General features: G+C 42.7%; 1 protein-coding gene across 2 annotated transcripts in view; it reads left to right on the forward strand.

Moving 5' to 3' along the window:
- LOC124775824 (graves disease carrier protein-like) overlaps positions 1 to 13,137 on the forward strand; it is a 186,694-nt gene that overhangs the window by 64,905 nt on the left and 108,652 nt on the right. The gene's annotated exons all lie outside the window — the stretch shown is intronic.

The raw sequence follows: 13,137 nt of genomic DNA on the forward strand, positions 1-13,137 counted from the left end.
CTGACAAGAAACTGTGTGAGGAAGATATGTAGCTACGTCACGATACGTCGTTGGAACACCCTCTCCCCCCTCTCTTTATAACTGGCTAAATGAGCTGGCTTTCTGGGCGATAGTAGGAAAGAGCATACGATCTGCAGTAGGGTAGTACTGTGTTGAAACCATTCTTATTAGTTAAGACTAATTTAACTACACTGATGTGCAGAACGTAAGGACGAAAGTAACTTTCGCATGTGTTTATCTGCCAAGTAATATAACTCGATGAAATGTTGACCATACATAGTCAGAACTACTACAGTACAGTGCAGAAGGTAACAGAAAGTAATGCGAATTGAGACGATCAGAAATAATACTTATTCAGAGACAATAGTTCCACTTAAGTCACCGCGATTTCTCATGGTCCCCTGATATTACAAATGAAAGGACTTGGCGTGTGATCGCCACAGACGAGCTGCCATACTGGCTACAGGGTTGTTACCGGCAAGGTGTTCTAGTGGTAGGGCGTTCCAGTCTTACACCAGCTCGACTAACACCTGCTGGATGGTCGTTGTCGCCTGTGCACATACAGGAGTACGTCTCCCCAGCGCATCCCACAGTTGCTCGATGAGATTTAAATCGAGGGAATGGGCAGGCCAGTCAGTTTGCCGAAAATCCTCTCGTTCCAAGAGCTCCTCCACCCGCGCTGTTCGATTCGGCCGCATATTATAATCCACAAAAAATTAAGTAGGGCCGAGTGCACCCGTGAAAAGAAGCGCGTGGGAAACGAGTACAGTGTCACATTAACGTTGACCGGTCATTGTACTGTGTTCAAAGACTTGTAGGTCAATACGTCCGTGCAACATTATGGCTCCCCACGCCATTACACCTGGATGGGCAAAACGATTATGATAAACAACGCAGGACGTGCCCTCATGTGGCTAGAGTTGGGAACGCGTAATACACTCAGGAACATTGTCGAACGTGGTCGTTATGGTGGTACACGTGTTATGGTATGTGGAGGAATAGTGTTGCATGAGCACACTGATGTCTAAATATTTGAACACACTACACGCACTGGTTAAAGTTACTGTGTCACTGTACTACTTTTTTTCGATCTATTGTTATTTCATCCGCCCCTCGCCCCATATTGGGGCTTGGGGGGGGGGGGGGGGGGTGAGCCGTTAGCGATACAATCAACCTGCTCTTCTCTCTTCTGACAACTGACAAGAAAAATCTAAATGAGATGAAAGATAATAAACAAAAAGGTGATATACTTACAATGAGTTTAAAGATTTAAAGGTGAAAATAAAATGAAAGTTTTTATGTATAAAAGACTTGACTTCCTTCGCATTTAGCTAAAAACAATTGTAATAAAAGATAAAACTCAGAAGCACAGTAAGATTACATTTAAAAACATATTAAAAAACCTTGATGCAGAACACTGATGTTACAATGAAGCACTTCACTGTCACGAAAGCTTGGAAGGACTTGCTCTCGGGTAGGTGGTCTGTTATTAAAGTGGGAATGGTGATCATTCAGAAGGATAGAATGAAGATGGTATATGAATGGAGCATTGGTGCGGAGGTAGTGTGGGGTAGGAGCGAGTTTTGGAATACAAGACGGTTTGGGGCGAAGGGCGTATTAATGAGGCTAAAATTTGTTAAGGGAAAGGCCTAAGTAAAGAAAGATGAAGAGGAAAAAAGGGGTGGTATGGAAAATACGGAGAAGGGAGGGAAAGCAGAGGTGGAATAGCTGTGGTGGGTTTAACGTTCGTAGGAGGGATAAATGTCGGAACGGAGTTCATGATCTGGGAGGGGGAGACGGTTAAGCTCCTTTGGCAGAGTATGTGGAGCGTGCGTAGATGTAGGATTGGTGGGAGTTGGCAGCAGCGCGGATTGGAAAGTAGAGGGGAAACTATAGGATTATCGGAGTCGGGTTTGCGGATGGTGTAGGTGTTTTGGAGTTCAGTGTGAGGAGAGATGGGAATTTGATGAGTTGATAAAGGATTCATATTGGGGAAACTAGATGGATGTGGGAAGTGAGGTGGAGTGCATGGCATTCAAGGATCTGGAGGGACATATAGAACTTGGGGGGGGGGGGGGGGGGCGGATATCCATGCAGCAGCAAAGTATGGGTCCGATCAAGGTTTTGTAGGTGTGGAGAACAGTGAAGTGGTGCAAGCCACAGGTTTGGCCAGTTAGTAGTTTTACTATATTTTGGGCTTTCTGTGGGATCGCTATTGAGGTGGTTTCCGCCTTAGTTGCCAGTGGTTAGTCCAAGTTATTTTAGTATGTTATTAGCTGGATAGAACGGTGGTAACGGTAAGGTAGAAATCGTGGAGGCTGAAGGTGCAGTTGGTTTTTCTTATAATGATTCCCTGGGTTTTGGAGGGGTTGATCTTGAGGAGCCATTTGTTATGCCAGGAGCTAAACTGATTGAGCTGGATTTGGAGGGATCGTTGGATTTGGAGGGATTGTTGGATTTCTGGAGTGTAGGGGAGAGGGCGAGGAAAGCGGTGTTATCAGCATACTGGACGAGGGGGACTAGTGGGGATGATTTGGGCATATCAGCGTCCAGAGGAGATAAACGAGAGGAGAGGGACGGAGCCTTGGGGCTTTCCTGCAGTGGAGTGGAAGGTATGGGAATTGTTATTGTTAATACTGACAAAGGATGGGCGATTAGATAGGAAGGGTGCCATAAGACGACATGGTTAATTGGAAGTGCATTGTACCTCTTCCCGATGTGCGTCTTTTCTGGGTTCATTCTTCCCTGAAAATACGCTATCACATCGAATAGCGTACAAAGAGAGGCAAAAAACTGCTCGGGCCGAATAATTTAGAGTCCGAGAACGCGCATGCCCAAGTTCAGAAGTGCCAATGTTCACAACTCTAGCCTTCTGTGGAGCTTCAGTTTGGTATTTACACGATGAAGTAGAAATAATATTATAGTTAGGTTACAGTATATGTCGAGATTCATTGCAATTTAACTCATCGCATCATTTCTTTTGAAAACCATTATATAAGAATTCCACGTCGGTAGAATTGCTACGACGTCAAGCGTTTCATATCTGTTTCAACGTGTGATTGGATAAGCTGACGGTTTATGAACGTAGAGGACGGGCGTTCGAATCTGATAGGAGTCATTTGTCACTTTTTTTTAAAGACCTGTGCAGGTAATATTTTAAACTTTAATTTGTTACAAATTGTCCAGTTGTAGGCTTTTCTAGGTTCCACATTCTTTCAAAGGATTCAGTTTTATAATAGTCTAATCTTTAAATAAACAGACAGATGGTCATAGTAAAAATATTGAAAATGAATGTATTTGTTTGCAATTACTTCGACCGCCTCCTAGTGTCTCTATAGTTCTTAGCTAAGAGAAACGTATTAGCTAATAGGCATAGTCATAGGTTTTCTCTCTTTTAAAACAGTGTTAGTGCGTCGTTATGGTGCTGATGCGTCCATAGCAAAGAGACGGATTAGACGATTTAGAGATAATGGTGAGATATCGAGTTGTCCAGTACGTGGAAAATCACAGCTCTCTAAACGGAGACAAGATGAAGAATTGGTGAGGACGGCCCAGAATGCCCCCTTCTTATCAAAGAACCTTTGCCTGACGAACAAGTCGTAGATAGGCTAGCAATTGTCAGTTCCTGGGAAGATGTTGATAGGAGGAAAGTCATTTTCTAGGGCGAGTGCACAATTGAGTCCGCGAGCAGAGGTCCTGCTCATGTTTACTGCTCAAATGGGCAACGATATGATGCGCATTTCGTGGCCACACGCGCCAGAAGCGGATGCATAAATGTGAAATGTTGGGGCTGGATGTCATACATGGGTGCAGGAACTTTAGAACGTATCCAAGGCAAGTTCAATTCAGCATGCTATGAACATTTCCTTGAAAGTGTAATCATTCCTGGGTTCGACTTTGGTACACCGAAGGATGTCTTACTTACCAACACGATAATCAGCCATTACACAACAGCACTAGGATTCAGATCTGGTTTCAGAGGAGGGAGAATATTATTCAGTGCCTTCCGTGGCCTCCAACGTCATCTGATTTCAATACCATAGAGCACGTATGGCTCAACTTCAGAAGACTCTGCGGGACAATTGGCCAGACCCTTCTCCGGGTACTGTGACTGCCCTAAGGGATTTGGTTCATTCTTCAATGGAGAGAATTTCCATGGATGGGAACTTTTTCCATAGACTTGTCACTTCTATAGTCGAAAGATCCAAGCTGTTCTTGATGCCAGTGGTATGTGGACTAAATACTGAAGCTATACGTAGCCTATTCTTCATTTTATTTTATTCCATTTTTCTGTAAAAGGTCTACTTGTTATTAATATCAAAATACAAATCTCGTACTTGCTTCTATATTATTTGTATTTTTATGGGAGGCAAGATGAACAATCGCCGTCCAAGGATGATTATTTTTATTGTTATGGGAGGTCAGATAAATATTACCTTCCAAGAAGGATTATTTTTAGACATGAAATTCAGAAACCGTAGTTAGTTAGTTAGTGAAGAGAATAGCGGAAAAAGTAAAATAACAAAAAGTAAATAAAGCACGAAATCCCTGCGAAGCAATTAAAAAAAAAAAAGAAAAAAACTGCGGTGAGATTCGTTTCGACACGTACTACAGTAAGCTGACATGCTGTCAAGGAGCTAACGATCTCTTCTTTTTAGCGTAACCGTCAAATATGCCTACCGTACTTGAAGAACGAATTCTAAACTGGAAGCAACAGTTCTGAAAGGCACATCCAATCACTCGTGTGAGCCGCGCGTGAGGACTTGAAAATGCGCCAGACAGCTGATCAGTTTATCGTGGAATCAAGAAAAGCCTACAACTGCACAATTTGTAGCGAATTAAGGTTGAAAATATTACCTGCACATGTCTAAATAAAAAAGAAAATCACAATCGACTCCAGTTAGATTCGAACGCTCATCCTTTGCGATGGTAAACCATCAGTCTAAAGCGTAACCACTCAGCCATTGCAACATATGTGGAACGCTCGTCGTTGTAGTAAGTCTGGCGACGTGGAGTTCTTATATTTCAACCGCTTCTACGTGCTCGAATAATGATTTTCAAAAGAAATGATATGATGAGTTAAATTGCAATTAATCTCGACATACACTGTATCCTAACTATTACATTGCCTCTATTTGACGATGTTAACACCAAGCTGAAGCTCCACAGACTGCCAGAGTTGTGAACACTTCTGAACTTAGGCATGTGCAATGCTCTATCCTTGGCCTCTCAGTGTACATGGAGAAGCTCTTGGAACAAGAGAATATTCGACGAATGAACTGTCCTGTCTTTCGCTCGGCTAACTCTTTGAGTACCAGTGGTTTCTGCCTGAAACCTCGACCCCATTAATTTTTTCAAAGAAATATTAGTGTGTTTCGCATGAAATCACCGACGCTACTGCAATACGGAGATATCTAATGGTACACTTAGATACTTACACGAATGTAGTGCATTTTGGCAGTCCATTAACAACGTTAAAAGCAATAGTTGGCGCGGAGATTGTGACTGTAGGAGATTGTGACAAGTGGTATATATGAGAGAGAGAGAGAGAGAGAGAGAGAGACTTCAGTGTAATTATTGTCTTTGAATAACGATCTCATTTCTGTTTGTCTCAACGCGTATTTCTTTCCGTTACCGTCTGTACAATACTGTAGCAGTTCCGTCTTATGTATAGTCAAAGTTTCACCGAGCTATGTTACTTGTCAGTGACACATCATGCGAAAGCTGCTTTTGTCCTTAAGTTTTGCACACCAGCGTAGTAATCGTACATGAATAAGCAGGGTTCAACCTCGATGTCACTGGAGATCGGGCCCAAGATCAGGTACACGGTAAGGACATGAACGCGGCCGCAGTCTTTCCTACATTTACATGTACATGATTATTCTCCAATTCACACTCGAGTGTGTGGCAGGTGTTTCACGATATCACCTTCAAGCAATTTCTCTGCCTTCCATTCCCGAACAACGCGGGGAAAAAGGAACACTTTAAACTTTCCGAGCGGAACTCGATTTATCTTACTGTATGTAGGTGATCTTTCTCCTTATGTGCGTGGGCGTCAAATGGTTCAAATGGCTCTGAGCACTATGGGACGTAACATCTATGGTCATCAGTCCCCTAGAACGTAGAACTACTTAAACCTAACTAACCTAAGGACATCACACACATCCATGCCCGAGGCGGGATTCGAACCTGCGACCGTAGCAGTCGCGCGGCTCCGGACTGAGCGCCTAGAACCGCGAGACCACCGCGACCGGCTCGTGGGCATCAACAAAATATTTTCGTATTCGGAGGAGAAAGTTGATGATAGTAATTTCGTGAAAAGACCTCGCCGCAACGAAAAATGTCTTGCTTTTAATGATTGCCATCCCTTTCGCGTATCTTACTCCTAGCACTCTCTCTCCCTTATTTCGCAACAATACAAAACGAGCTGCCCTCCTTTGAAGTTTTTCGGTGTCCTCCACCAGTCATATCTGGTAAGGGTCGGCTGCCGCGCGACCGCATTCCAGAGGAGTACAGACCAATGTAGTGAGGAGCCCGCCCGGCCAGCCTGTGGATGGTTTTTAAGGCGGTTTTCCATCTGCCTCGGCGAATGCGGGCTGGTTCCCCTTATTCCGTCTCAGTTACACTATGTTGGCGATTGCTGCACAAACACTGTCTCCACGTACGCGTTCACCATAATTATGCATGATGTAACCATAATTACGCATCACGCAAACATTTGGGGTTACACTGGTCTAGTATGAGAGGTTCCCGGGGGGGGGGAAGGTTACACTGGGGGTCGAACCGCACAATAACCCTGGGTTGTGAACATCCGAGGGCTATGGCGGGGAAGAAGCCTCTCCGTCGTTTCTTGGTCCACGGTTCAATACACACAATGTAGTGAAGGCATTTTCCGTAATAAATTTGTTGCATCTTCTAAATGCTCTGTCAATGAAGCCTTACCCATATCATTTTCTGTGATCGTTCCAGTTTATTTTGTTCGCAATAATAATCCCTCAGTATTTAGTTCACAGCCTCCAATCTTGTGTGATTTATCGTGTAGCCGAAATTTAACGGATTCCTTTTACTACTCATGTGGATGAACTCACACTTTTCGTTATTTAGAGTCAATTGCCACTTTTCGCTCGCTATAGACATCTTGTCTAAATCATGTTGTAGTTGGTTTTGACATGTGGTTACTTCAGTAGACGGTAAATGACATCATCTCCAGACAATCTAAGAGGGCTCCTCAGATTGTCTCCTATGTCGTTTGTGTAGATCAGGAATAGCAGAGGGCCTATAACACTTCCTTCGATGGTTACTACGGACTATGATCTCTCGGACAGGAAATCACGAATCACACAACTGAAAGACTTTCCATAGGCACCTGATTTGATCGGAAGTGTCTCGTGAGGATCTGTTTCAAAAGTCATCTGGAAATCTAGCAACGTGGAGTCAATTTCTAATTACTTGTCGATAGCACTCGCTGCTAGAGTTTCATAAGAACGGTATTTTCTGAATTCGTGTTGACAATAGATTTTTCTTAGAGGTAATTCATAATGCGTGAACACAGCATATGTTACAAAATTCTGCTACAAAACAACGCCAGTGATATATGTCTGTAATTCAGCAGATTACCCCCATTTTCCTTTCTAGAGTACTGAAGTGATCTGCGCAATTTTCCAGTCCGTGGGTATGGATCTTTCGTCGAACGCGTGGTTGTATACCATTGTTAGGTATGTGGCTGTCATATCAATATACTCTGATTATGAGCGAAACAATCCTACATTCATTGGTTACAAAAGGGAGCGACCTCTGTAGCATTAATTTATGTTAACTGTATGTGGTTAATATATCATGTAGAAATGACTTGCGTAAATGTTCATGTGACGAAATCACTGACATCAGTTTCTATTGAGACTCAAGGAAGCGTCCTGGTACGAGTATTGTACAATGTTCATATAAATGATCAGCCAATACAAAATCAGAGAATCAATTCATACACGCTGACGATACTAGAGTGACAGCTCAAGGTTCGACCTAAGAGGCAGAAGAAGAACTGACACAAATTTGAGCACTGTCTACGTCCTTTACTATGAAGCCAAACCCCAGCAGGTAGTGACATTCCACCTCAAGAACAGAGAAGCAAGGCGAGAACTCAGTGTGATGTGCGCGGTGAACAGCACCAGCACTGCCCACGACCCTGGATCGCACTCTAACTTGGGTTGCCGATCCTCGTCTGTTGCGAATATCAGTTATGGGAATGCGTCTGTATGCAGCCGAGTACGCTGCTTGTGTATGTAGCGCATCTGCAAATTTAAAGACTGTGGATACCGCAGCAAACTGGTTAGTGCCAGTTCCAACGGGATGCCAGAAGCAATCAACAGTGCAAAAACTCTACCCGGTCATTGGTATTGCATCGTCTTACATGCACAGGGACATTGCGTCGGATGTGAAGAGGACGAAGATTGAAACCGACTGCCCTCAATGAACGGATCGCACCCCACTGGCAGACACTTGCGACCCAGGAAAAGCTTCATACTAATAACGCTGGTCCTCGTGGGTGCCCATAAAGGCACCTGGTCGAGAGATGACAGACAGATCTAGGTAACCCGGACATCCTAACAACAGAAGTGCCAGATTGTGGTAGTGAGGTCTCCTGTCCTGCTTGGCGAAATTTGAACAGCATGAGGGTGGGAATCCGGTGCTGCGTGACCACATGTAGATGCTGTGCGGATATGACGACTGGACCACTTGTTGCAGTGCCGCTTTGTGGGTCAACATTTCATACCAAAATATATTTTTAACTTTAATTACAACACCATTTCGGCCGCCGTTTTCTGGAAGCAACTTCTTTAAACGGACTCTGAACAGAAAGAAATAATGTGTCATGCTGATAGGATCAAATGAATAATCTAGGGATAAGAATCCAAATTGGAATGTAAAATTTGAAAAATTTTATAGGGCAAGGTATCAGAATATTAATTTTTCAGCAGCTCTTTTGTGATTATATATACAGGCTGTCCCATTTGTCGTGACCACCCTAAATAACTGTTTGTCCAGATGCAAATTACAAAATGTTTCAAGCAAATATGCTTTAGCCGTCAGGGGGACATCAATCAACACGATTGCCTTCGTTGTAGCTTTGTTTTTTTACAAAGATATGAACAGCGGTATGACTTTTTTAGATGGCACCCTGTATTTTTATTCGGTAATTCATTTCCTCTCCTAAAGACCTATTCAAAATGTATCACAGTGTACCATTCACTGAAATACAACGTTATTAATTACATAACACAACATTGACTTTGAGCCAGGGATCACAAAGTTGTCCACTTGCTGCAGTTGTCAGAAAACAAATGAAAACCAAGTAAAAACATGACACAAAATTGACTTTGACTCTCCTGTACCATTGCCCAGGAATAGAACATTCAAAGGTGCTCAAAGTTGTGAGCCTGGACACCGATACACTGGTTCGCTCCTTGAATGGAACCGTTATTTATCGCTTCCAGTGTTGACTGCTGAATATAATTACATGCAAAGACGATACGCTCCTGCATGTTTTCTGGAGTTGTTGGAATATCGCGATAAACAACGTCTTTAATGCATCCTCAAAGAAAAACGTCCAGAGGATTTAAATCAGGAGAACTAGCAAACCAAGTGACTGTTCTTCCTCGACCAATGCATCTAACAGGATACCTTCGGTTCAGAACACGACGTGTACGCAAGGCATTATGCGCTGGACATCCATCGTGTTGATATTACATAAGCATTCTGGTTCTCAGCGGCACTTCATCCAGAAGAGGAGGAAGAATTCGTCTGAGGAAGTTGGCATACGCTGTGCCGTTTAGACTACCGTTGATGAAATTAGGGCCAATAATTGTAGTACCAAGCATCCCACACCAAACGTTGACTCTCCATTGACGCTTATGTTCCACCTGTCTAAGCCATCGTGGGTTGTCGCTGGACAAATAATGCATGTTCCTTGTATTTACTCGTCAAAAAAATGGTTCAAATAGCTCTGAGCACTATGGGACTTAACATCTGTGGTCATCAGTCCCCTAGAACTTATAACTACTTAAACCTAACTAACCTAAGGAAATCACACACATCCATGCCCGAGGCAGGATTCGAACCTGCGACAGTAGCGGTCACGCGGTTCCAGACTGAGGCGCCTAGAACCGCACGGCCACACCGGCCGGCATTTACCAGTACTTTATTTGAGAATGAACATTCACCGTTAAATAGAACATCGGAGAAGAAGTTCGGGTTGGCGAGGATTTACTGCTGTGCCCACTGACAGAACAGTACACGATTCTGGAAATCATTCCCAGGCAATTCTTGATGATGTAGGTGTACATGGTAAGGATGGAACCGGTGATGTTTAAGAATACGATGTACATTTGTTTTAGGAATGCCAATCTCGTGTTCAATCTGCCGTGTGCTCACATGTGGATTCATAGCAACGGATGCGAGAACAGGTTTAAACTTCCCGTTTCCTGAAGCGTCGCAACAAGACGAGAAAACACCCGTCGGGAAGGTGGTTTCTTGTCAGGATAGCGCTCTCTGTACTGTTCCGCTGCCTGCGTAGCATTTCGCCTACCTTCAACAACAACAACAACAACAATAAAAGAAACGTTATGTCGATGCAGTTTGTAGGAAGGACAGCCTTTATTGTATCCCTACTCTACACAACAGTATTTAAAAGCACTAAACTACTGTACTAAATGTACCATACATAAGAAAACAGTACTGCAATTACTGTTCTGCCAACTTATATTCCCCATAATGAGTAGCATTTCTACCTTCTCTTCGTTGGTGTACATTCTACTCACACAACTCTGCAACTGACGATGGTTGACGGAATGACGGGTGTGCATTCTACTTACGTTTACATGTCCTCTGCCAACGTCAGCACGTGGCTGTGTTCCATACCCCGAGTACCTGCACTAAGCACTGGGAGCGTCAACATCAGTGTTGTGTTATATAATTAATAACGTTGTGTTCCAGTGAATGGTCTACTGTGATACATTTTTGAATAGGTCTTTAGGAGAGGAAATGAATTACCGAATAAAAAATACAGGGTTCATTTTAAAAAGTCATACCGCTATTTATATCTTTGTAAAAACTACAACGAAGGCAATCATGCTGATTTATGTCCCCCTGACGGCTAAAGAACAATTCCTTGAAACATTTTGTAATTTGCGTCTAGACAAAGAGTTATTTAGGGTGGTCAAGATAAATGGGACATACGCATTACACATATTGGTTTATAAAGAACTCGACAGCTGCGTTTCGTAAGATTCTTGCCGAATTATTTGATTGACACGGAATAGTCACTGTTGTAGAGTCAAATCGTCAGGGACACATGGCGATCATTGTTAGACACAACTCGAAACAATGACGACTACATGTGTGACGCTTCATGTGTGGAGGAACACCATTTTCAGCAACTCATGTGGCTAAATATATATCCCCTAACAGTAATCCTATCTCATTACAATTACAGACCTGGTTGGAAATGTTTATTTTCTGTTTATTTTCGTACGCGTTTCTTTCTCGACATTGCATGTTGCGTTCTTAGTATAACTGTATAGTGCAGGTGACTGATGGTACAACGGATGCTGTTTGGCGTTTACACTGTTGACGATTGATTCACTCTTGTTACAAGCCCGAACATGCGTATCACGTAGCGCAGAATGCTTAAATATGAAATTGAGAAACCGACTAGTAAGCTCCATCTCATGCAAGACATGCTCGATTACATTTGTCTTTCGCCCATGAATGTTTCAGCATGTTATATACTATCGTCAGTGGCCTTATTATCTACTCAAAATCAGTCTAAAGAATGTCATGGAACAACAGCTTTTGAAGATACTGTTAAGTCTTAGAAGTAAGAACTATTCCTACAAACAAGAACAGTTTTCTGATTCATATTCTTTCATGTAGGTAAAGACCGTGACCACGTTAGGAAGCGATCTGTGCAACATTCCTGCCTGTAAGGTTCGTTACGAAACTTTGGGCTATAAAATTCTTTTTATAAATAAGAGAATAAAATACTCTATTATCTTAAGGGCCCCACATACGAGCGGGGCAAAAGATCTTTTCGTACATTGCGCGTGTGTAGCAAATTGCAGTGATCGATCGCTGATCGCTGGTCGCATGGAAATCCCAGGCAATCTGACGGATTGCATGCGATCTGTGCACGCAATATGCCGCACGACTAGTTGGGAGTTGTGTGTCGCTATGTGGCTGCGATTCGTTTCTCCATTTATCAAGCGTGGTTTTGTGGTTTTGGTATGTTTTGCTTTGCCCACGTTGATTAAGAAATTTACGCTAGAATTTATATTTATCCAGGAACCAAGAACTAAATGATTCAAATGGCACTGAGCACTATGGGACTTACTGCTGAGGTCATCAGTCCCATAGAACTTAGAACTACTTAAACCTAACTGACCTAAGGACATCGCACACATCCATGCCCGAGGCAGGATTCGAACCTGCGACCGTAGCGGTCGTGCGGTTCCAGACTGTAGCGCCTTTAACCGCTCGGCCACTCCGGCCGGCTCCATCTTATGATTTTGTGTTATTTATGAAATAATTATACGCATTATTAAAGTTTCTAACGTCTAAACAGAATGACATACGTACCTACTGCAATATTAAGAGGACATTTTAATATAAATGTTCAGCGCAAATCTGTTATACAGCTTCATTATAACAATAATTATGGTAATCAGTAGTACTGCCGTTGACAGTATCTCTATATAAACACTGAGACAATTTAATAGACCTAAAGATTTGCAATTAAACGATAAGACTAACGAATAGAAAAGGAATTGAGTACTAATAAACGTGAAACATATTGTCTTGGCATTCTGGAAAGATTTACGCAAACCATTTGGCGTCACTGGAAAATTTAATATATTTGTAAAGTAACCTAAAGTTTCCAAGAAAAGTATTTCAAAACAAGTTCAATAACTTATAAATAAAATAAATGTCGGACAACACAACACCAAGTCCCTGAGCGGAGAAAATCTCCGACCCAGGCAGGAATCGAACGCTGGCCCGTAGGATTGACATTCTGTCGCGATGACCACTCAGCTACCGAGGGCAGACCAATAACTTATAATTCTCCTCTGTTTTAAATTTGTGTTT

Source organism: Schistocerca piceifrons, chromosome 2 (genome assembly GCF_021461385.2).
Source record: "Schistocerca piceifrons isolate TAMUIC-IGC-003096 chromosome 2, iqSchPice1.1, whole genome shotgun sequence".
Classification (NCBI taxonomy): domain Eukaryota; kingdom Metazoa; phylum Arthropoda; class Insecta; order Orthoptera; family Acrididae; genus Schistocerca; species Schistocerca piceifrons.